The 24,524-nt window shown below is 36.3% G+C and overlaps 1 protein-coding gene across 2 annotated transcripts in view; it reads left to right on the top strand.

Annotated features, from left to right (window-relative positions):
* Window positions 1–15,823, top strand: part of LOC131060571 (pentatricopeptide repeat-containing protein At1g09900-like) — a 77,832-nt gene extending 62,009 nt beyond the window's left edge. The window contains exon 3 of one of the 2 annotated variants that reach the window (XM_057993844.2): window positions 15,698–15,823. The gene's annotated coding sequence lies outside the window, so the exon portion shown is untranslated. Of the gene's footprint in view, window positions 1–15,173; window positions 15,646–15,697 lie in introns of those variants that run through there. The other variant, XM_059209830.1, reaches the window with a different exon arrangement.
* The last annotated feature ends 8,701 nt before the right edge of the window (window positions 15,824–24,524 follow it).

The raw sequence follows: 24,524 nt of genomic DNA, 5'->3' as shown, positions 1-24,524 counted from the left end.
TCAAAAGTATTTGAACTTTAAGTTAGTTGAAATGCCAAAATCAGCTTAGTCCAATAATGGGTGTGTGTATCCCAAAATATTAAGAACTTGGTACCGTGCATGTACAATTGCTATAATAGATAATCTAAAAGGAGATTAGTATGGTTCATGCAATTATTTTCCAAAATATAATTAAGGCTCAATAATCAATGTCATTATAAGAATAAACTTGGATATTCTATCCATTTAAGAGGATTTTGATAATTCTAATATAAAATAGATTGTTCCCAAGAAGGAATCATATATGGCCACTTTAGAAGGTATACACTATACAAATGGTAAAAAGTAGCTTCATCATTGGTAATCATAATAGGTTATGGCGACTTTAGAAGGTATATAGTATACAAATGTTAAAAAGTAGTGTCATCATTGTTCACCAAAGATTTACTTATCTTACCAAACCATCCTATATTTACTTATTGCTGCAAAAATAGTAATCATATTGACCCAAAGAGCATTCTTATAATATAAAAGCAATAGTTAATAGGCTTGCAAAGTACAAACTTCATAACCTAGTTTTGTGAAATCATCTTTGATATGATTAAGTGTAACAAAATCTAGTACAATCCTAAGGAAGATCGATGATCAAATCTATCATGGTACCTTGTCATGATAAGAGTGGGAGATATAAGGGGAATCCATGCTTACATTGCCATGCCTGAAGTCTCTTATTAATGGTTGTGTTCTAGCACTGTTTTAGGAATTATTTGGTAAATGGATTATCTTATTGATATATGCATTAATTTTTTAATATGAGATGTTTGTTATTGTATGTACTTATACACATTTTTGATTGTTTGTTGATTATATCAATGCATTGTCATATATAGTTTAGAGCTATGCTTGGCTAGTGCATTGGTATCTAGTGATTCATGAGCTTGATTCAAGTATCAATTGTACATTGTGTTTTGAGAGACTAATTGTGACTAGTGCATTGTGTTATAACATAATTGTGATTACATAGATAGAGATGATGTATGATTATGATTCTTTGAGATTTTATACATGCCTTGATTTCCATGTATAAGAATATGCTAATACATTGGTCTAACTTGTTGCTTCAACTATGATTTTTGAGATAAGTTTTGATGTGTGCATTGAGGGAATATGCTAATACATTGGTCTAACTTGTTGCTTCAACTATGATTTTTGAGATAAGTTTTGATGTGTGCATTGAGGATGTGTGACTTTAACAAGTGATTGGCCAATCTAGGGTATGTGGAGTAGACCACTCATGGATTTCTTATGTATCTTGCTTCAGTTTGTAGAGTAATGAGACTTCAACCCTTATTTAAACTTGTATGCCTTGTCATTTGGGATTGTGAGACCTAATAATGCTTGAGTGCATATGCTTTTTCCTCCATAATTGTTTTGTCTTCTATGAGTGATATTTTCCACACTACTTGGAACATGCTTCACATTTTAGGAATGGGGTGATTTTTTTGGGTTGAGGGAAACTTGGGGTTTTAGGCTAGTCCAAGCCTAGAGAGCACTTACAAAGGATCACTTCCCACTATAACTATTGAGGCCAACATCCATAGGGCCTCAGTCCCCATTTCAACATTTCACTTGTTCAAATCGGTGAGCTCAATGATCCAACAAAGGTCAACAACTTAGGAGCACAATAGCCACACAAAGGCACATGTGTTGCAAGCATGCTAGCCCAATAAAGGCATGAGATCTACGAGCACATTAACGTTGCAGGGTTTTGAACCTTAGTGATCGCCTCACCAACGAAATAAATTTACCACGACACTACACCTCAATCAGTAGAATGGGGTGAAATTTTGAGTTAGTGTGTTAAATTCAATTTAATTGAATTTTGAAAATTGAGTTCCATAATTTTTATTTTTTTATTTTCATGGAGTATTATTTACTCCACTTTGGTTAAGTATATCCCATGTGTGTTCACATAGTTTGTCTGAGATATTTGTGATTTTATTTAGTGAGTTGACATTATAGAGTTTAGAAAATAACTTAAGAAATTAAATAATAATAATTTTGTTAATCCATTTGAGAGTTGGATTTTGCTTGATGGCAATATTGATTATCCACTTATTCTTATTTTTTATTTCTATTAGTGCACTCAAATTTGTATGTGGCTTTTGTTGACCTTATTGGCCATGGGCTTCTCTAATTGAGAATCATCACCATTTAATTGTTGAGGACATCTGGGCTTGTGGTTAAGTTTAATTTAAATCTATACCTGGCTTAAAATATGCAATTTCAAGTTTGGAGTGGATTATTCTGTTTTTGAAATAGAATTTGTTGGCAATTGACACTCATTCGGTGATTTCCGATGCTTGATTATTGGTCTAGGGTTGTCATTGATGACAACTTTTCATGGAGATCCGATTCGATGGTCGCAATTCTTCCTATCCGGAAGTGTGTGTTAACCTGCAGCTGACTAACTGATATTTCAGGTAGAACAATGCAGTTTGTTGGCAATTTGGAGGAATTGATTATGTGATGCATTGATGTCAACACTAGGTTGTTTGGTTGTCTACCGGGTTCCGGTAGAGTGGTTGGATTGTGATGTTGATCTAGAGACTATCTCCGGTACATTCAAATTGGTGGAATTGGTTTGGTTCGGTCATTCATGTGCGTTTCACATTCAGTTGGTTCGGGATTCGGTGATCTAGAAGCTATCATATGTTCTAGTAAGCCTTTTGGTTACCGGTAAGTGTTTTACTGACAGAGCTTTGTTCAAGATCTTTTGATGGATTCGATAAGTGGTGTTCGTGCTGATTCTAGAAGGTTCTCAAGATGCTGATGGTTATCATGTTCGTGTTCCAGTTGATTGGTGGTGTTACATTTGGCTTATGGCGACCTATTTTAGGTCCGACGCTATTCTGTTAGGTTATGGACCGATTTATGTAACGTGTTGGTGGATGCTCCCGATGCGTTACTGGTTGGATTTATTGTTTAGTTAATGTTGTTTTGGTCGTAGACTGACTTGGATTATCATTGGTTTGCGGGTTTATATAATGGTTTTATTGTATTATCCTTTAGGTGGTTGACCTAATTGTTTAGGTCCTGGGCTGGTATAAATATGATGTAACATTTTTGTAGATCATCGATCGTGGGTTATGAGATTATCTGTGTGCGAATAAAGTTGTAATCACATGCAGAGGTTTTGGTCGATCATAGGTGATCGAATTGGGTTTGTGTAAGAGGTTTAAGACCTCCGGCATTGAGCTTAGCCAGAACTGTACTAAGGCATAGGAGATGCTATTCTTGCAGTTCATTCTTATTTTCGGATTGTAGTTCGAAAATCTTTTGTAGTCGGTGAGGCTCCTTTGTGATGAGCAGTGCACTCTAGGTTGTTGGCTTTTCTGCATGTGCAGGCCCCTTATTGTAATCACATACTGCAAAAGTACCATCTGATTGTGGGTAGGCTTCCCACCATATTGTTAGAATCCAAGAACACATATGTGTTCTATCGGTAATTAAGAATTTAATTCCTTTAGATATTTTTCCAATTAACAATCGATAAGCATATAAACAAGATATAATGAAGAACAAAGCACCCACAAAGGTCAACACCATAACACCACAAATTTATATGTGGAAAACCTCAAAGAGGAAAAACCATGGTGGGATTTGTGACCCACAATATCTATCCACTAGTCAGCTGAATAAATATTACATAAAATGGGGGCTTGCATAAAATCCTATCGCATCTATATCCGGTCAACACCATAACAATCGATAAGCATATAAACAAGATATAATGAAGAACAAAACAACCACAAAGGTCAACACCATAACACCACAAATTTATACGTGGAAAACTTCAAAGAGGAAAAACCACGGTGGGATTTGTGACCCACAATATCTATCCACTGGCCAGGTGAATCAGTGTTCTACCAGTAATTAAGAATTTAATTCCTTTAGATACTTCTCCAATTAACAACCTATAAGCATAAAAACAAGATATAATGAAGAACAAAGGAACCACAAAGCTCAACACCATAACACCACAAATTTATACGTGGAAAACCTCAAAGAGGAAAAACCACGGTGGGATTTGTGACCCACAATATCTATCCATTGGTCAGTTGAATAAATATTACATAAAAATGGGGCTTGCACATGCTGGAAGGCAAACTGCCTAGAGCACACTGCTCATCACAAACGAGCTTCACTGACTACAAATATAAAATACTGAATTACAAACAAAATTCTGAACTTTGAGTGTGCATCTGATATGCTGGATGAGTTCCAGTTTAAGCACTAACTGTATCTGTTAACACTGTCTCCTTCCTTATCGGTAACTTAATTCGCTTCCCAATCTCCTTGACAAACAACCAAGATTGACTACAGATCATTACATTTGCATTCTGTCGATCAAGATCTCACTCACACAATTGCATAAAATCCTATCACATCTATATCCAAAAAATGACCTAACCGAACTGACTTATATACCCTTACATACATGAACATGAATGCCTTATGTCAGCTTACAATCATATTACAAAAGATAAATACATGTCGGCCCAAAATATAAACATTAATCTTTATGACCGTTGCCGCTTTAACCTTTGCCGGATCAATCTCCTATGGCAGCCTCCAAATATCGGTTCCTAGTTTGCCGGTTTCCTTAAATGCCGGATGTCAATCCTAGAATACCGGTGAGTATCGGATAAGTATCCAACTCAAAATGATATGTGTTGCCATGAATGACAACACCATGAGCTCAGATGAGTGTCAATTGCCAATAATCTCCCCCTTTGGCATTGATGGCAACACTCATGTGAAAAATGGATCATTAAAGTTCTGTTTCGGTTCCTGTCCAAAAACTTCCCAAAAATTGATCTTAGAAAGCTGCTCCCCTTGAGCTATACATTACTTCTTATGTCCCTTAAGATTTTTCACATCCAACCTCTCTCCCTTTGACAGGAATGCCAAAGCCGGGGCAAATGATAAGAAATGAATGAAATCAAAATTTGTGTTTACCGGATCTAGATGTACTTGAATATATCAGGGTAAGCACTCTTCAAAAATCCCAAGTAAGTGTCCCATTCGGTTTTCAATGTTCCCAAAATTTATACAAACCCATTAAGAATGTAGGCATGCAATTCTTCTTCTGTTAATGTTGCCGGTGTGGGCTTACTCATCTGTTCTATACATTCCCTTTTGTGAAGCAATAAAGTGTTTAGCCGAAGATTGACTGAGCCTCTCAATTCTTTGGCCCGCCGGATTAACCTGTCCATATCCTTTTCCAAAGCAGAAATCTCCGATTCTGAAACCAAAATTTGACCATCAACAATGCTAGTCAATGACTGAGTACCATCAAAATTATTTGCAAGATGCTATAATCGAACCTTAACCGCTTTTATTTTAACTTCCAAGTCTGTTGTTAATTTAGCTGTGTTAGTGCAAGACCGGTAAATACTACTGCATTGATGAAGGGCTTCATCAATCCTTGTCAATTCTTTTGTCAGCTTTGCCTTATCAGATGTGATCATCTTATCACAAGTGACCTTCCTAGTTGAATTATACCTCTCCACCAATTGCTGGTTTGACACTTGTTGTAGAGTTTTCTACTCCTTGGCAATGTGTTCTGTCAAACCCTTTAGCTTGCCGGAAGGGCTAGCTACCTGACTGATCTTGTATTCTGGGGCAAGCTACTGCAGGATTGGAATGGCTTGTTCTATAACTTGCTTGTCCTCTAATCCTTCCTTCATACACTTCTGTGCTGCAACAAACATTAACTTAGAATTGCTCAACTGCTCAATATTCTTCTTCTCAAAATGACTAAAATCTACTTGACCGGATGTGTCAAGTGCCAACAATGAGGGACCAACAACCGGTGATGGTGTCGGTACCTTGACTTCAATTTGTTCTTGTTCTTTCTCCTTCTCCTCTACCTTATGTTCTTTTTCTTCCCGGTTTTTCTCCTTGGCACTAGCGGCTTCACCACTTGGTGCAATTATTCCTTTTGCCACTACATCATGAATCTCAATTGTATCTACATTAATAACCGGAGGAAAATTGTCCTCAATATTATCTATGGTTTTTTTTTGATGTTTATGTCAGATTTCTGGCATTGATGTCAAAGGGGGAGAGGTATACATGTGAAAAACAAAGCTTAACAAAGATATCGGTCATAGGGGGAGTTTGGTCTATGGTTAATTGGTTCAAAACTTCATTGATATATCTTTTGTTGGATGTCTTCCATTGGGGGAGACTTGTTTGGCATTTCTTGGCACTTGGATGTTTTTCACATCTAGTGTTGCCATCAATGCCAAAGGGGGAGATTGTTGGCAATTTGGAGGAATTGATTATGTGTTGCATTGATGTCAACACTAGCTTGTTTGGTTGTCTAACGGGTTCTAATAGAGTGGTTGGATTGTGATGTTGATCTAGAGACTATCTCCGGTACGTTCAGATTGGTGGAATTGGTTTGGTTTGGTCATTCATGTGCGTGTCACATTCAGTTGGTACGAGATTTGGTGATTCGGAAGCTATCATATGTTCTAGTAAGCCTTTTGGTTACCGGTAAGGGTTTTACCGATAGAGCTTTGTTGAAGATCTTTTGATGGATTTAATAAGTGGTGTTGGTGCGGCTTCTAGAAGGTTCTCATGATGCTGATGGTTATCATGTTTGTGTTCTAGTTGATTGGTGGTGTTGGATTTGACTTATGACGACCTATTTTAGGTCCGATGCTATTCTGTTAGGTTATGGACCGGTTTATGTAACGTGTTGGTGGATGCTCCCGATGCGTTACCGGTTGGATTTATTGTTTGGTTAATGTTGTTTCAATATTAGGCCGACTTGGATTATCATTGGTTTGCGGGTTTATGTAATGGATTTATTGTATTATCCTTTAGGTGGCCAATCTAATTGTTTAGGGCCCGGGTTGGTATAAATATGATGTAAGATCTCTTTGTAGATCGTCGATCGTGGATTATGGGATTATCTGTGTGTGAATAAAGTTGTAATCATATGCATAGGTTTTGGCCGATCATAGGTGATCGAATTGGGTTTGTGTAAGAGGTTTTAGACCTGTGACATTGAGCTTAACCAAAACTGTACTCAGGCATATGAGATGCTATTCTTGCAGTTCAATCTTATTTTCGGATTGTAGTCCGAAGTCTTTTGTAGTCAGTGAGGCTCCTTTGTGATGATTAGTGCACTCTAGGCTGTTGGCCTTCTTGCATGTGCAGGCCCCTTATTGTAATCACATACTTACTACAAAAGTATCATCTGACTGTGGGTAGGCTTCCCATCGTGGTTTTTCCCTTTACCGGGTTTTCCACGTACAAATCTTTTAAGAGTATACAAGACAAATCTAATGATTCTCTTGATCTTATTCATACTGATTTGTGTGGTCCTGCTAGAATAAGAAGCTTTTAGGGTGATAGATATTTCATGCTAATCATTGATGACTATTGTAGAATGATGTTGGTTACTTTTCTAAGGGAGAAATTTGAAGCCTTTAAAAAGTTTGAGATCTTTAAAGCTATGGTTGAGACAAAGACAGGGTTGAAGATCAAATGCTTAAGATCCGATCAGGGTGGTGAATTCACATCTGATGAATTTAACAGTTATTGTGAGAAACATGGCATAAGGAGACAGCTGTTTGCACCCCAAACACCTCAACAAAATGGTGTTGTGGGAAGAAAGAATTGAAAAATCCTGGATGCAGCTAGATCTATGATGATGGAAGCTAATTTGCCTCATATCTATTGGAGAGAAGCTGTGAGCATGACGATATACACATTCAACATAGTTCATATCAAAGGAGACATCGATAAGAAATGCTATATCAAAAGAGATGATTCCATTAGAAAGTTTGATCCTAGATGTGATGAACGAATATTTATTTGTTATTCAAATGAAATTAAAGCATATAGATGTCATAACAAAAAATTGTAGAGAATCGTGGAGAGTGCTAATGTTAAGGTGGATGAGCAGTATAGAGGTCAAATCAAAACTTATGAGAGAGAACTGGAAGTGGAAATGATCATAATTGAACCGATAACACCTGTACCGGAACAAAATGTTGAACCAGTTACCTCGACAGTATCAGAAAATTCAATAGTAACTGAAGATCAGGGCAGAGAAACATAAAGTCAAAAGACTCCTAGGTATGTAAGGTTGAATTATTCAGAAGATCAGATCATTGGAGACAAGAGCAAAGGAGTGATGACAAGGAGAAGGTTGGTAGCTGAAGAGGTATGCTTAATTTCTCAAATTGAACCGACATCAGTAGTTGAGGCATGTAAGGATGAATGCTGGATGAAAGCTATGGAAGAGGAATTGGATCAGATAAAAAATAACAACAATGGACTTTAGTTCCCCGACCTAAAAATAAGAATGTTATTGGAACTAAATGAGTTTTCAGGAATAAATTGAATGAAGATGGACAAGTTGTGATGAACAAGGCTAGATTGGTCTGCAAAGGATATTCTCAGAAGGAAGTAATTGATTATGATGAAACTTTTGCTCTGGTAGCAAGGATTGAAGCTATGAGATTATTTCTTGCTTATGCTGCCCATAAGAAATACAAGGTTTATCAGATGGATGTTAAGTGTGCATTTCTAAATGGAGATCGTGAAGAGGAAGTCTACATTGAGAAGCCTGATGGATTTTCTCTTTCAGATGACAATAACATGGTTTGCAGATTGAGGAAAGCTTTATATGGATTGAAACAAGCCCTAGAGCTTGGTATGCCAGATTGGACAAATATCTTTTGAAACTTGGTTTCACTAAAGGTAATGCTGACAATTATAAGATTACTAATGATGACATATTGATTGTTGAGATCTTTGTTGATGATATCATTTTTGAAGGTGAAGGAAAGTTATGTATGGAATTCTCTGATAATATGAAGAATGAATTTGAGATGTCTATGATTGGAGAAATGAAATTTTTCTTAGGTTTGCAAATTACTTAGACTGATAAAGGCATTTTCATCTGTCAAATTAAGTATGCTAGAGAGTTGTTGAAGAAATTTGGTATAGAAAATTCTAAACCAGTTGGTACCCCTATGGTTACAAGTGAGAAATTGACAAAGCAAGATGTATAAGCTCCGGTAAATCCTACAAGGTATAAATCTATGATTGGAGGTTTGTTATATTTGACTCAGACTAGACCAGATATAATGAATGTAGTTTGTATTGTATCAAGATATCAGAGTGATCCTAGAGAGAATCATGAGAGTGCAGTGAAAAGGATTTTCAGATATTTACAAGGAACAACTGAATATGGTTTGTGGTATCCTAAAGATGATGACTTTACACTATGTGCATATACAGATACAGACTGGGCTGAAGATATAGATGATCGGAATAGCACATCCGGTGGAGCTTTCTTTCTTGGAAAGAAACTTGTTTAATGGATCAACAAGAAACTGTCATGTACTTCTTTATCTACTGCTAAAGTTGAGTATGTTGTTGCTGCTACTAGCTGTACACAAGTTCTATGGATGAAGCAAATGTTGAAAGACATAAGTGTAGATTGTAATGAACCGGTAGTCATTCACCGTGATGACTTTGTTGCTATTGACATATCAAAGAATCCGATATTTCATTCTAAGACAAAACACATATCAATGAAGTATAACTTTATGAAGGATAAGGTAGAAGCAAACGAAGTCAGACTGGTTCATGAGAACACTAAAGAGCAAATTGCAGATATCTTCAATAAACCTTTGCCCAAGAAATCATTTGAGTACTTTAGAGACAGATTGGGGGTCTTTGCCCCCTGGTTGAGACTTAAGTGATGCTGATTTGCATTAGTTCAGTATGCATTATTAGAACTATCATTCATTTCGGATTGATGAGTTGGTGCTACTACTTAGGGGGAGTAGTCAACTGTGTGGTTCAGAGGATCTATGGTTTTTCTTTGATGTTTATGTTATATTTCTGGCATTGATGTCAAAGGGGGAGAGATATATATGTGAAAAATAGAGCTTAACAGAGATATTAGTCATAGGGGGGGTTTGGTCTATGGTTAATTGGTTCAAAACTTCATTGATATATCATTTGTTGGATGCCTTCCATTGGGGGAGACTTGTTTGACATTTCTTGGCACTTGGATGTTTTTCACATCTAGTGTTGCCATCAATGCCAAATGGGGAGATTGTTGGCAATTTGGAGGAATTGATTTTGTGTTGCATTGATGTTTGTCATTGATGTCAACACTAGCTTGTTTGGTTGTCTACCGGGTTCCGGTAGAGTGGTTGAATTGTGATGTTGATCTGGAGACTATCTCCGATACGTTCAGATTGGTGGAATTGGGTTGGTTCGTTCATTCATGTGCGTGCCACATTCAGTTGGTTCAAGATTTGGTGATTCAGAAGCTATGATATGTTCTAGTAAGCCTTTTGGTTACCGGTAAGGGTTTTACCGATAGAGCTTTGTTGAAGATCTTTTGATGGATTCAATAAGTGGTGTTGGTGCGGCTTCTAGAAGATTCTCAGGATGCTGATGGTTATCATGTTCGTGTTCTAGTTGATTGGTGGTGTTACATTTGGCTTATGACGACCTATTTTAGGTTCGACGCTATTCTATTAGGTTATGGACCGGTTTATGTTACGTGTTGGTGGATGCTCCCAATGCGTTACCAGTTGGATTTATTGTTTGGTTAATGTTGTTTTGGTATTAGGCCATCTTGGATTATCATTGGTTTGTGGGTTTATGTAATGGATTTATTGTATTATCCTTTAGGTCGCTGACCTAATTGTTTAGGTCCTGGGTTGGTATAAATATGATGTAATATCTCTTTGTAAATCATCGATCATGGGTTATGGGATTATCTGTGTGTGAATAAAGTTGTAATAATATGCAGTGGTTTTGGTCGATCATAGGTGATCGAATTGGGTTTGTGTAAGAGGTTTAAGACCTTCGGCATTGAGCTTAACCAGAACTATACTTGGGCATAGGAGATGCTATTCTTGCAGTTCATTCTTATTTTCGGATTGTAGTCCGAAGATCCTTTGTAGTTAGTGAGGCTCCTTTGTGATGAGCTGTGCGCTCTAGGCTGTTGGTCTTCCTATGTGCAGGCCCCCTATTGTAATCACATACTTACTGCAGAAGTATCATCTGACTGTGGGTAGGCTTCCCATCGTGGTTTTTCCCTTTACCGGGTTTTCTATGTACAAATTTTGGTGTTATGTGTTTTTGATGCATGGTATTTGTTTTATGGTTTATGTTTGTGCTTAATTGATATATCTACTATTCCAGTATTTTGTTTATGCATTCTGTTAAAGGTTTTGTGTGCTTACAGTTTAATAATCTGTTGACAACTGATTCCCCCCCTGTCTTAGTTGTCCACTGGTTATCCTAACACAGTTTTGGTCCGGAAAGGTTTTCGGTGATTGCGGTGACTAAGTTTAAGGTGGAAATGATGAGGCTGACATTGGTGAAGCATTTTGGAAAATTGTTTTGGTTCGGTGTTATGTTTTGTTAGAGATTGAAGCCGACTTGCAGTTAGACGTTACATTTTTGATACCTGACTTGGAGGAGATTGTCTTTGATATGATTGGATATATAAGATTGAATTGGTGATTGGTTTTTCGAGTGTTACTATTTTGGTGATCCGTTTTTGTGCGATTGAGCGGAGTTTCACGTGCGCATTTGATTCCCAGGTGATCCGGTAGCTGTCTGAGACATAAACAGAGCATATTGCAGAGGGAGTACAGTCAAAGATCTTGTGCTTAACGGGAACTCATTATTGCATTGTTAGATGCTACCTCAAAGTTCTTGAATTGAATTTCCTCATTGTTATCAAATTGTAAGTCAGTGAGACTTCCTTGAAGAGTGTAGCCTTCCGGGTCATTGTAATTGAGCAGTGAGCTCTAGGTAGTGAGCTTGAATGCAAGTGAATTCCCCATCTATGTAATATTTATTTACTCCTAGCCATAGTATATGAATATTGTGGGTTTTTGCCCCATCATGGTTTTTCCCTTTTCGGGTTTCCACATAAAATTTTTGGTGTTGTGGATTTGTGGTTTATTTATTGCTTGCTTATATTCTTTACTGTTATGCATTGCTAACCGGTGGATAAAAAATAAGTTTGTGAATTTGATTTTCGACAAAGCACCGATTCACCCCCCCCTCTCAGTGTTCCTTGGTTTCTAACATAATTTGAGAGAACACAAGCTTGCGAAGACCTTAATGGAGCAATAAGGGTTTCAAGTGACAAAATTATACTAAGAGTGGGGGGGGGGGGGATGAATCAATATAATACAATCTTGTACTTTTTCAACTTAACAATCACAATAACATCAATTGCATAATATCAATAACAAGAAGAACACATAATTTACGTGGAAACACTTACGAGAGAAAACCATGACAAAATATATTTGCTTCTATAAACTTTTTTTTCAAATTTTGTAGGCATGGACCCACAAGAGACTCCAATCGCCTTAATTCGTAGCCACCAACCTATTGGAGGAATTAACCCCCATTGGTAAGCACCAAGTTAGCGAGAGACACCAATTTCTCCTTTTGGAAGCACCGACTTCCAAATTCTTTAATGGATGATATTGTCTTCACAAAATCTTAATGTACATAATCTTTTTCTCACAAATATGCTCTTAAATGATTCTACCATTGCCATACACTTTCCTTCTCAAATTTGCATGCACCACACTTAACAAATCTGCTATAAGTCTGTCGTTAACTTCATAAATTTGCTCTTTTATGATTGGTTTTCTTTTCAAAAAGTCTACTTCTATTATTTCTTCGTAATTCTACTCACATACCCTAGCAGCTCCATTATTCCATGCTAATCCTTCACATATATCTCTACTTTATATCTGCTCTTCATCTTCTCTAAATATACTTTTAATTTGCTTTAAACTGAATGATATTACATTGAAAACTTACACTTCTAACTCCTGTTCTATGTTTCTTATATATAGCTCCTCACATGTCCTTTCACAAGGGCGCTGACTATTCCCAAAAAGGGTCGACTTCATAAATAAACAAATTCCATTTAATTTAATCTCCCTTATAATGAGCTGGCCATATGGAGAATAATACATATTAAATTTAATCTTCCAAGTGAGCTCTAGAATAGAGGGTGAACCTTCATAATACATTTTTATTAACATTAACATTAGATCTTGCTTGCAAAAATGGTCGGCCATCAATCAACACACATCATAAACTTAAACTTGTCTTAATATATGTTAAGGTAAGGACTTCTTTGATAGTAGCAATATGAAACTATTCTTTGACATCAACGACAAGATCTAACAATCTCCCTTGACAATATGCTTGCCAACAATCACTTTGACATAAATGACAATAATTCCAACATTGAGAGCTTGGGTGAGCCATGGAATTTTGTTCCTTTTTAGATTTTTGTTTGTTGCTTGTGGGTACTCGTTTTTGGAAGGTTATGCTTCCCACATTCTTTAGAATATGAATTTTGAGAAGGGATCTCTCTTTGATGAATCATGGAGGCTTTCCTCTTGATTTGAAGTTGGGGATTAAAGGAAGTTCTCATGGTGTTTTGTGGAACTTCTTTAGTTGCTTGAGAGAAATGGAGATTCACTTCTCTTCATGTTTGTGGCCTTTATTGGTAAAGACAACTATTCTTCTTTGTTTATTTATTTTATTTGATTCCTTGTTCATTGACAAACGTGAAATAGGAAGAGGCTTCTGTATGCCTTCCTTAGTAGCATGTGTGTTTTGATTTATTTTATGTATTTAGGTTTAATAGATATCCTTGCATCCATTTTGTTTAAATTGAATAATTATTTGGATTTTACACTTGGTTTGGTTTCTTGATGCCTTGAAATGACTTAATAGAGACTTATTTGGCTTTTAAATTGGTTGTGTTGTGATTGCCTTGTTAATAAAGCTATCAAATAATGTGTAAAACGACCTATGAAATTGGTATGGCTTCTTGATAAAGTAAGTGTTCTTGGTTGGAGGTAGGTGACTTCGTTGATGGATGTTGCCATATGTCCAAGGTTTGTTGAACCTTTTTCTTTGAGTTTAACCACAAATGGTGTTGATTATGGGTAATCTTTGTGAAAACCATTTTGTGTCATGAGATAACATTAGGCTAAATAAGTATGTGTCGTATGAGACCTTTGTGTGTCACTTATGAGTGTCTTGTGAGACCTTGTGAGATGCTTGAGATAAACCAAGTGTATAAATCCATGATTTTCTATTCCATTAGCATGTGGGCCGCCTAGAGTGACATGGACATCCATAAGCACTTAATTTTGGCAATATGGTAAGATGATGGGTACTCTTCCATTGGTCCTTTTTCTTGGAATTGTTTTTTAGAGTTTGTTAGTGGCCTTGGAGAATACCATCCTTTATCTTCATTTGGATGATGTTGAAATATATTAGTGTTTGATTCTATGGATTTGCAATAGAATTTGTAAGCTATTTCATGCTTATCATTTTTAGAGAAAATGAATAATAGACAAAGTTAAAACCATTTGAATGAACATAATTTTTTTATGTAAATTTCATAATTCTTGTTTATATGATTTTATTTCATAGATGTGTGATTGGGTGGATCTATGATCATGGATCTTGTTCCTAGGATATATCATATTTATTTCTCTAGCTTGAAATGATTACAATATAGTGTTGAATGTGTTTCCATTATGTCTTATTGTATCTCTATGTTACTAGAAGGATTGCAATGTTGTACACTTTATAAATAAGATTAGTTGCATGCCTTGTTTATCTACTCTATAGAATATTGTATATATATAGGAATAATGAAAAGATGTTTGTTGAATGTGAAGAACGAACCCATACATACATGCAACATATCTATGTTTGTGCATACTCATATGTATAGGAAAGAAGCTAACTAATCCATGTTTAGTGAAAGAAACAATATCACGATGCATGCTTATTCTCTTCTTAACTCTTTTCAATAAATAGATGCTTTTGTTGATTAGAGATCCATAAATATGTTATTGCTCTACCTCGGTCTAGTCCTCTTAGTTTTGTTGAAATGAAACAAGAATACTGACAGATATGTTTGAGATAGATATTGTTCTCCTTGTATGTTGAGAAAGTAAACACATGTTTGTGGTTGCATAACCATTTAATGAGAATGACCTGTTGCATATGTGAAGTTGATGGTGTGGCAATATGGTTTTCATTGATGTCAACATGCCGATTTTGTGTTTCAGTGATTGATTTGGTGCTCTGGAAGTTGTGCTTCAGAAGTATTCTCAGTGATGATGGTCATTGACAGTATTTGCAGTGCTCCACATTTCTCCACATTTCTAGTTTTGTTCATGATATCTCGGATTTATGTTGTTCATGTCTTTATCTTTGTTTTTTTGATTCGAGATGTGATGATGTGCTCCAGGATGTGATGATGTGCTCCAGAGTCGTGGTTGCAAATATCTTCATTCCGGGTCCGGTTGACCTTGAATGTTTTTGTTTTTTGCTCCAGTGATTGTGGCGTATTGATAACGTGTTGTTTTGATCGATGTGTGCATTGTGGTGTGGTCCACTTCTCATTCCTTTCCATCATGAGAATGTTTAGTGTAGACCTATTTCAAATTGTGTCTTGGAAAATTCTTTGGCCGACTTGGGAGACTTCTTATTTTAGAGATTAGTATAAATAGATGATGATTGTAATGTGAAAAATAGAGAAGCAAGTGAATTGAAAAAGATCTATTTTTTTGTTGATGTGATTTTGTGCAAGGTTGTGTGCTATTGCTGTTTGGTACCAGAGGCAGTGAGCCAAAGGTTTCATCCGACATTGCAACATTGTGGCAGTTGTGCTTCAGTGGTGGATTCTTTCTTTCTTTCTTCTTCTTCTTCTTCTTCTTCTTCTTCTTCTGGGTAGTGAGCCCTTTTCTTGATGGTTTTAGCTAGGCAGTGAGCCCACCTGCAGTGAGCATTATGACAATGAGCCATCCTTTGTAAAAATCATTTTAACCAGTGTCACCCTAACAAGTTTATTATACTTGAGAATTAACATTCTCCGTGGTTTTTCCCTTCTTGGGTTTTCCACATAAAATCTAGTGTTTCATGTGTGTGCTCTCTCATGCTTATATATGTTTATGGTTAAGTAATCAAGAATTAGTTTACCGGATCGGTTTCTGTGGAATCAGTAAAAGATTTTAATTGACTACTGATTGACCCTCCGTCTTAGTTGTCTGGGACATTCAACATGAGTGTGGTGACTATCTTTCTAAAGTCTATTTAAGATCGAACCGTCTTATGTAAATGAGATCCTACTCTTCTCTCCTCTCTTTATGATATTGTTTATTAGTGAAATGAAAAATTGAATCTATGTTGATGATTGTTTGATATTTCTTCTTTTCCTTTGTAATGTCATCATTGTGTAATGGTTGGATGAATAGGATTATGAGTAAAAGTGCCTAATATGTTTATTACACTTGTGAAAGACATTAATGAGTTGAATTGACAAATAAATGTAATGAATAAATGATAGTTGTTAGATAATTTATTAATTACTAGTATGGATATAAAATTGTGTTTTTCTTAGTAATAAATCTAACTTATCTCTTCACCTTAATTAATGAATATAAAGAATAAAACATTTATTGTTGCCTTTCTTCTTGTAGTCATTCATTGTGGTGTGAGTGCCACATGTTTGGCATAGTCTTTTCAGTAGTTTGAGGTAGTTTGAGTTGGTGATTTTTTTTTCCCTTGTGCATATTATGCTTTTTCTTTATCGAGTGTTGCATCCAGATGATAACCATTTCTTCCTTGCCAAGACAATAACATATCTCTCTTAATGTGTGACACTTGCAAGTCTTGTCCACTTGTTTTGGTGCTTGCCATAGTGTTGTTGAGATAACAACATGTGTGCGTGTGTGCATTGCAACATTTCTTGTGTAGTATTTGTGAACATGAAAAATTCTTAAGCCTATTTTACTTTTCCAATATACTTATTAAAATTGGGCATTACAACCTCATGGAGCTTATGTTTAACCATTCTATTGTAGTGTCATAGGTGAACATTTGCAATGGGCAATACAATAAAGAAGAATCTTATTACAAATGATGATTGTATGATATGAGCGGTACAAACTAACATACACAAAATCTAAGGGAACTGTCTTACTTAATTTGGGGTATTAAGAATTAACCTCATGTACACCAAATTCTATTTCAAAAGACAATGTACCATTTTTGAATGTTATGCTAAAAAGACCCGATTGTAGTGATATTTGTATAAACAATGTCCTCTGTAGGAAGTGACTAGATCTCATACAAGGAAGATATCAAGATTACAATGTCCTCTGTAGGAAGTGACTAGATCTCATATAAGGAAGATACCAAGATTACAATGTCCTCTGTAGGAAGTGACTAGATCTCATACAAGGAAGATATCAAGATTACAATGTCCTCTGTAGGAAGTGACTAGATCTCATATAAGGAAGATACCAAGATTACAATGTCCTCTGTAGGAAGTGACTAGATCTCATATAAGGAAGATACCAAGATTACAATGTCCTCTGTAGGAAGTGACTAGATCTCATATAAGGAAGATACCAAGATTATGATTATCATTGCTATAGAATTATCACATGCAATATTATGTAGAGAATTATCCTAGGTCCTCCAAGTGTTTTTTTTATAATTATTTGGTTTTGATCCAAGGGTTAGGTGTTTGATCTCAGTGGACAACTCTCTAGACAAGAATTTGTTTGAATTATAATGTTTGCAGAAGCAATCAAACAGACAAAATAATTGAGAAATAGAATGTTAAATAACTACATTCATAATGTATAATTATTCTAATATTTGTTTCGTACATGAAACATACCCTTGGGAAAGGTGTATGACTATTCATCTTGTGCTCAATGGTTGCTTATGAATGTTTAAACAATTTTAAAAAGTAGTATTATAATTTGCAAATAATAATGCCAATTAGACCAAAAGTTGTTGGAAAGTTGAGTTGAATCATTAAGAAGAGGAACACTTTCCCTTATTAATTTCTCATCCCTTGACAATTGTTGATTGTAACCAATTTGTGATGTCTTTGATGACTAGGCCTATGACTTGGTATGTTGAGAGCCTTGTGGGTGCCAACTTGTTTGTCTAGTTAATTTTTTTTCGTACAAACTACAAAATCATGTTTATGATGATACAACGAGTTTGGTGATGAAATGGATGTTGTGGTTTTTCCATGAAACGTGCTAGACCCTATTTGAGATATGGTAGAAACTACATAAGATCTAATTGAGGCATGTATGTTGTAGACTTACATGTTTGTAGAGTATCATGTGTTGTTGATGGAACATGAGTGCCATTTTGTGGAAAGTGGTTATTGAGCTTTGTGCTCCCTAGAGCATTCAAGAGGTGCTCTAGTGTAAAACAAACATTGAACTACACCCAAAGTTGTTGATATCCATGAGGATGATGTGAGTGTTAGCATAGGCACTTTGGTAAATTCAATTTGATTAGGCACCGCTCTTGTGAATGGATAGTTTTGCTTGTGTTGAGACAAAGGTGTGGAACCCTATCTTTTAGCTATTATTTACTGAACTAATTTGCTTGCTATGGGAGTTGACCCTTCCTGACAACTTTGTAGATGAGCATAAAAGAGTACATAGTGAACATGGTTTCTAGGATTTAAGATTTCTTAATAGTAATGAGTCATTTTGTAGGTGGAGGCGAGACACAATGTTGAGTATGCGTAATTGTATGGCATAATCTACTTTAGTGTCAATGTAGCAGGTGTTGATCATGAATCCACTTATAGAATTTAATCTTTTGTTGCCTCTAGTGAAAAAAAATGTTGAGAGGGTTTGTGATGTACATACATGTATGACTATGCATGTCTGGATGCCTAAGAAATATTTTTTGGATGTTTGTTGGCACTACATCTCTAATTAATTCTCAAAGTAGATGAATAAAATATGTGAAGTGACATTGAAAGAGTCACCTTTATACCTTCACATGTTGTAGGAGTTGAGCCACCCTAGTTTGTAGGGAAGTGGATGAGGCCTATTTGGTAGTTGCAATCTCTTTATGGTTTCTAAAGAGATTAGACACTTCATATTATTACCATCAATTATGAAGTCCAATTGTTGCCCCTTGATCCATTTTTGTGATTAGAATAGTTTCTTTGCTTTAGCTTCCTTAGGTAAGAGGTTTGTTGCTTGTGTGATGTTATACTTTTATAGTGGGTTGTACATCAATTAATTCTGTTTTAGGACATAACATCAACATCCCCAACTTCCATCATTGTGGGCACCTTATTCTTTACATGACTCATTAGATTGATTTCTACTCTTGTTGTTTTCACACCACTTATTGGTCTTGGTTGAGTTGCTCTTGTTTGAAGGTAGTAGCTTCTAAGATGTGGTAGTTGATTCATGCCTACCCTGCACTTGAACTCTATAGTTCTTGTTAGATAAGAGTATATGTCACTCATTATTTTTATCTTGATCAACTTTAGTTTGCACTAGATTGTTGGGAAAAAGTCCATTGCCATATTTGAGGAATCTATGTTGCTTAATGTAAAGGGGAAAATTTGATTTGGTAATTTGCAACGTAGAAGGAGAAATCACCAAATCAATTTTCGCTTTGGGGGAAGGAATTCATTTACATTCAAAATAAGGGAGGAATCCAGTAGATTCAGTCACAAATTAGATAAGGACTGAATATTAAGTGGATTGATTGATTATGATGCATTTTTCCCACTTTTGTAAGTTGAAATGTTGATTTAGGGTAAAGTGCTGAAATTGAAGACAAAACTGAGAAAATAATGAGCTACAGGTTCGGGATTTTGTCGTGCACTTGGATTTGAATAATATAAGTTGATTCGTATTTGCGTTGTGAAAATGACCCGAAAAAGCAGGGACCGTGGCGTGACAACACGGTCCTACGAATTTTCCGCACACCAAAAAGGGTTGCTCCGTCTCTATATCTAAAGCTTTTTCCGAGACGTACAACTATGCACATGTTTCCTACACACAAAATGAAAGGGAAATAGGTTGGAAATAGGGGTTTGCCTAAGTCAAATCTCGATTGAGGAATCAACCTTGAATGAGATATTGCAAATACTTGAAATACATAATGGAAATGTATACCTCAGATCTGCAATGATTGATGATGATGCTTTGCTTCTTGAAGGTAATCACATATGTTATATGAAATGACATGTACGTGACAAAACCCTAACACACACACACACATGTTTGCAGATTAATGATGCAAAGTTGCTCCACAATTGATGAATGAAGAATATGCAACCTTGAAGACCTCTAGAAATGCTTGATGATGAATGCTTCAATGCTTGATTGCTTGACTATAGTTCTCCTTGCCTTATCGCCTTATGATCTTATGCCCAAATGAGAGGGGAAGACCTCATATACTTGCCTGTCGTCAATCATATAAATTTTTCAACATAGGCCGACATGGAGAAGTAATTCCTGCTCAAATTTTGGATAGGGCCTAGGGTCCAAATTAGGCCCCAATTAGGGAGGACCATGGCATGGTGCCATGGTCTCAGTGAGGACTAAGGCACCATGCCCTGGTCCTACCCCGAATCGGGCCAGGGTTATGGGGTCCCATCAAGGTAAAATGATATCATATGAACATTGTTGCATGGTAGAGGCATAAATAGGTCTCGATCAAGCATGAGGATGAGAACACTAAGGCGAGAGCCCCAAATGCGGTCAAAATTGCAAAGGGTGCAATTTTTAGGACACTATATTTAGCCCCCACTTTAGTGGGAGTATGAGCTTACATAAATGCTCACGATAAAGTAGAAGAAAGAGAGATGAAGATGAGGAATGCAGAACAAAATCACAAGGAGTATAAGATATTGCTAATCTCGAGGAACCAAGCCCCCAATCCTCGGATCTCAACTCACTCAAACATATGCAAGGACACACAAAAACAAGACCAGAAAACAAAAATGCAAAGAAAGACAAAAGACACAAAAAGACACACAACTTAAGCTAAAGACCAAAATAAGACCTCAAGTCAACTAGATGAAGAGACCTCAATATCAAAATGTCTCAACAACTAATATCATTCTTGAAAAATGCCATCTCACGAACACAAATGATCACATAAAAGAGCAAAGCAAGCATCATCCATGAACTATCAATAGCAAAGCTACAAGTTCACGAGAGGAAGAAGAGAGAGCATGCATATACGCTAGATGTGTTTATTGGGGTGATCCATGAGAAGAATGATGAGAAAGGGCATGGACTACTCGCCCCTAGATGTTTTTAATCAGGTGATCCATGTTGGGGTGGAGAGTAGGAATAGTCTAGCTGTTTTTACCTAGTTCCACTAATCCTCATGCGTGTGTGCAAGTGGTGTCTGGTTTCAAGTGAATAACACCCTGTATAAGAGTTTGTTTCCTCTTGTTTTGAGTGTGCTTCAACCTGTTTAAGATATGTAATGCAAATGCAAATGCCAAGGGGCGATTGTGTGTGCAAATGTGTGTGCTAATGCCAAGGGGTGAATGACAAATACATGCCTGGTTTCGAGGACATCTCGTGTAAGAGCTTTGGTTTGGTTTCGGTGACGTGTAACCTCGTCTAAGACATATCAAATGTTGCATTTGGTTTCGGGTGTGAAGCATCTTTCTCTAAGAGTTTGTTAACTCTGGTTCCGAGAATGAACACCTTGTTTAAGACATGCAAAAATGATATGCAAAAAGTATAATACAATATGATACAAAGAGAGCGATATGGGTGGCCCCCTTAAGATGTCAACATAGACATATGTTGATGTCTTAAGGAAGTGTAGAGACAAAGATACCATCCGTCAACACCATGGAGATATCCTTTAGGCAACAATGTCATAAATCCAACCTAGAGAGGGAATACTCTTCACGCAAGGATAAGATGGTTGAAAAAGAGATATCTTGCAACATGTGTAAAGGAGATCCTTGGAGGAGAAGAGATCTTTCCTCAAAAGACATCTACCTCCAAGAGGAGGTATCTTGAACAAACATAACATCTTCTACCAAAAGAAAGGAAGGAGAACAAGATTTCATAGCTTCCTCCTATTGCTAGGTGAAAGAGATTCTTGATGAAGGATGACACACTTTTGACCCAATGCAAGGGGTAAGTTTATGATAGATGTACATCACCAAATGAAGAAGAGGTTGTAGCCAAGGACTTACACCTCGTGTATAAGAGAGAATCCTTGAGTAAAGAATAGCTTCACACAAGGAATGACACCAAATCATGAACAAACACCACTCAACAAAGGAAAAGTATATCCTTAGAGAGAAGAGAAGAGGAGAAATCATTGCCAGTAAGTGTAAGGACAATGAGAAGAATTACTCAATCTTCTAAGGAGAGATTAGGCATAAGCAAGTGCACAATATACTTACATGAATAAATATCCAATGCAAGAAAATACATTAGTATATGTAAAATGCAACTCAAAAGAAGAGGTAATCTTCAAAGAGAGAGAGAGAGAGAGAGAGAGAGAGAGAGAGAGAGAGAGAGAGAGAGAGAGAGAGAGAGAGAGAGATCACATATTCCGCTAAGGAGGGATTGATCATAAGACACTTACCATTGCAATAAAGGATATCAACACATGAAAAATGAGACCCCTACAGGGAATAGTGATACATTAGATAGAAAGAGAGAGATCGAAAAAGCCATCCTTGCCCCCCAAGCAAGAGGACAAGAAGAAGAACTACACATCTTCTAAAGAGGTTATTCATAAGAGACGCGCCATTTCAAACAAGAAATAGATCCTAACCAAGGAACAATCACGTGCCCACATGAAGGATAACCCTGTGCAAGAAAGGACATCACGTTATGAATAATGCAACACAAAAGAAGAGGTAATAGCTTCAAAGAGAAAGAGCGAGATAGAAGAGGAATTACAAAACCTCTCTAAGGAGAGATCATTCATAAAACATGTACTGTTTCAAGCAAGGAATAGGCCCCAACTAAGGAACAAACATGTGCTCGCATGAAGGATAATTCCATGCAAGAAAGGACATCAATTTATGAATAATGCAATCCATAAAAGGAAATGGTGAAAGGATAAGAGATTGGATAGAGATAAAAGAGGATCATGTTGCTACCCCAAGATGTTTGAAGTTGAAAAAGCACCACCTCTAATGAAAAAGAGCCCCCAATTAAGTTAACTACTTATGTCATAGGCCGAGGAGCAACACGAGGGTGAAAGGAGTGCTAAGGTACTACCTTTTCACCTAGAAAGAGAGCAAGATCTGTTGAAAGACATATACAAGCACGATCGTATTGTTCTTGAAGAAATTCCTTAAATGCTTTATACTTTCCAAGAGAATGAGAACCATCATGATGAAAAAAACAATATCCATTTCCTTCTTTATGTTTATTTCTAAACTTCACAAAAGAAAAAACAACATTCTTGTCATACTTCAATTTCCAAAAGATTCTAGTTGCTAATTTTTCTTGATCATTAATGAGTGTAGGATTATTCTTTTGAGATTGAGGACAAGAGTTGTTATTAGAAGAAGAAGGATTGTCATCAATGATTTTAACTTTACCACTATCGATAAGTTTTTTTAATGGAATTTTGAAAATCAGGACAATCATCAACATGGTAATCATGAGTTTGATGAAATGAACAAAAAAGAGTTTTTGAAGAAGCACCTTTGCAAGCACGATTGCCTTGTTGTCTTGCGAGATGATTTGTAAAGTCTTGAATCTTAAGGAGGTCATCCATAGGAGATTTATCATCATTTCCTAGGCCTTTTGTGGTAACTTGTGTAGGAAGGCTTATAGGGACTCGAATTTCTTGTTCAAAATTTCCAAGTCCTTGTCCTCTAAAACCTTGTTTTGATATTATATTAAAGCCACTGTTATAAGAATCCTTTAATTGAGAAGGCGAGGGAGCATTATAATAAATTTCTTTGAGATTTGTAGTGTAAGGATGTTTAGAAGGAATGAAAGGATTAGTAGATGAAGAAGGAATATCTTGTGGAAGAGGATTTTCCTCTCTTTCATCATGCATATCCTCTTTGTTAATTGTGAAGGAAGATCCTTATCATCTAAGGCCTCATCTTTACTTAATTTTATGTGGGGAGAGAGATCATGAATGAAATGCATGACATAATCTTCTCTACAAATGTTTTGATGTTTAAGATAGGCTCTAGGAGAATAAGGAGAATCTAGAATGGAAACACCAATATTTTGATTTTGCCCCCCTTGGACAAGGGTATGTGTATGAGAAGAAGATGGGGCCATGTTGCACTTCAATGTTTGCTCTCCATTAGAGAGATCGCTAATAGGAGTATTAGCTCTTTCTTCATTCACATTGGATACCCTAGGAGAGGTACAAGTTTTAAGTTTTTCATGGACATCTGTAGTATTGTGATCTACAAAAGCTTTGAGGCAATCTACGTATGAAATGCATTTTACCAAAATATCACCATAACACAACATACATGATAGATGAAAGCTTTGAGATCAAACGGATTGAAACAGAAGAATTTTGAAAGTCTAAAACACAATATGTCCACATGCTATGAATGAAAAGAAGTAACATTAGGTGAAATAAACCATTCTCCAACACATGATTAT

This window comes from Cryptomeria japonica, chromosome 8 (genome assembly GCF_030272615.1).
Source record: "Cryptomeria japonica chromosome 8, Sugi_1.0, whole genome shotgun sequence".
Lineage (NCBI taxonomy): Eukaryota > Viridiplantae > Streptophyta > Pinopsida > Cupressales > Cupressaceae > Cryptomeria > Cryptomeria japonica.
The sequence above is the reverse complement of the archived record's forward strand: the minus strand, read 5'-3'. Positions and strand labels throughout refer to the sequence as shown.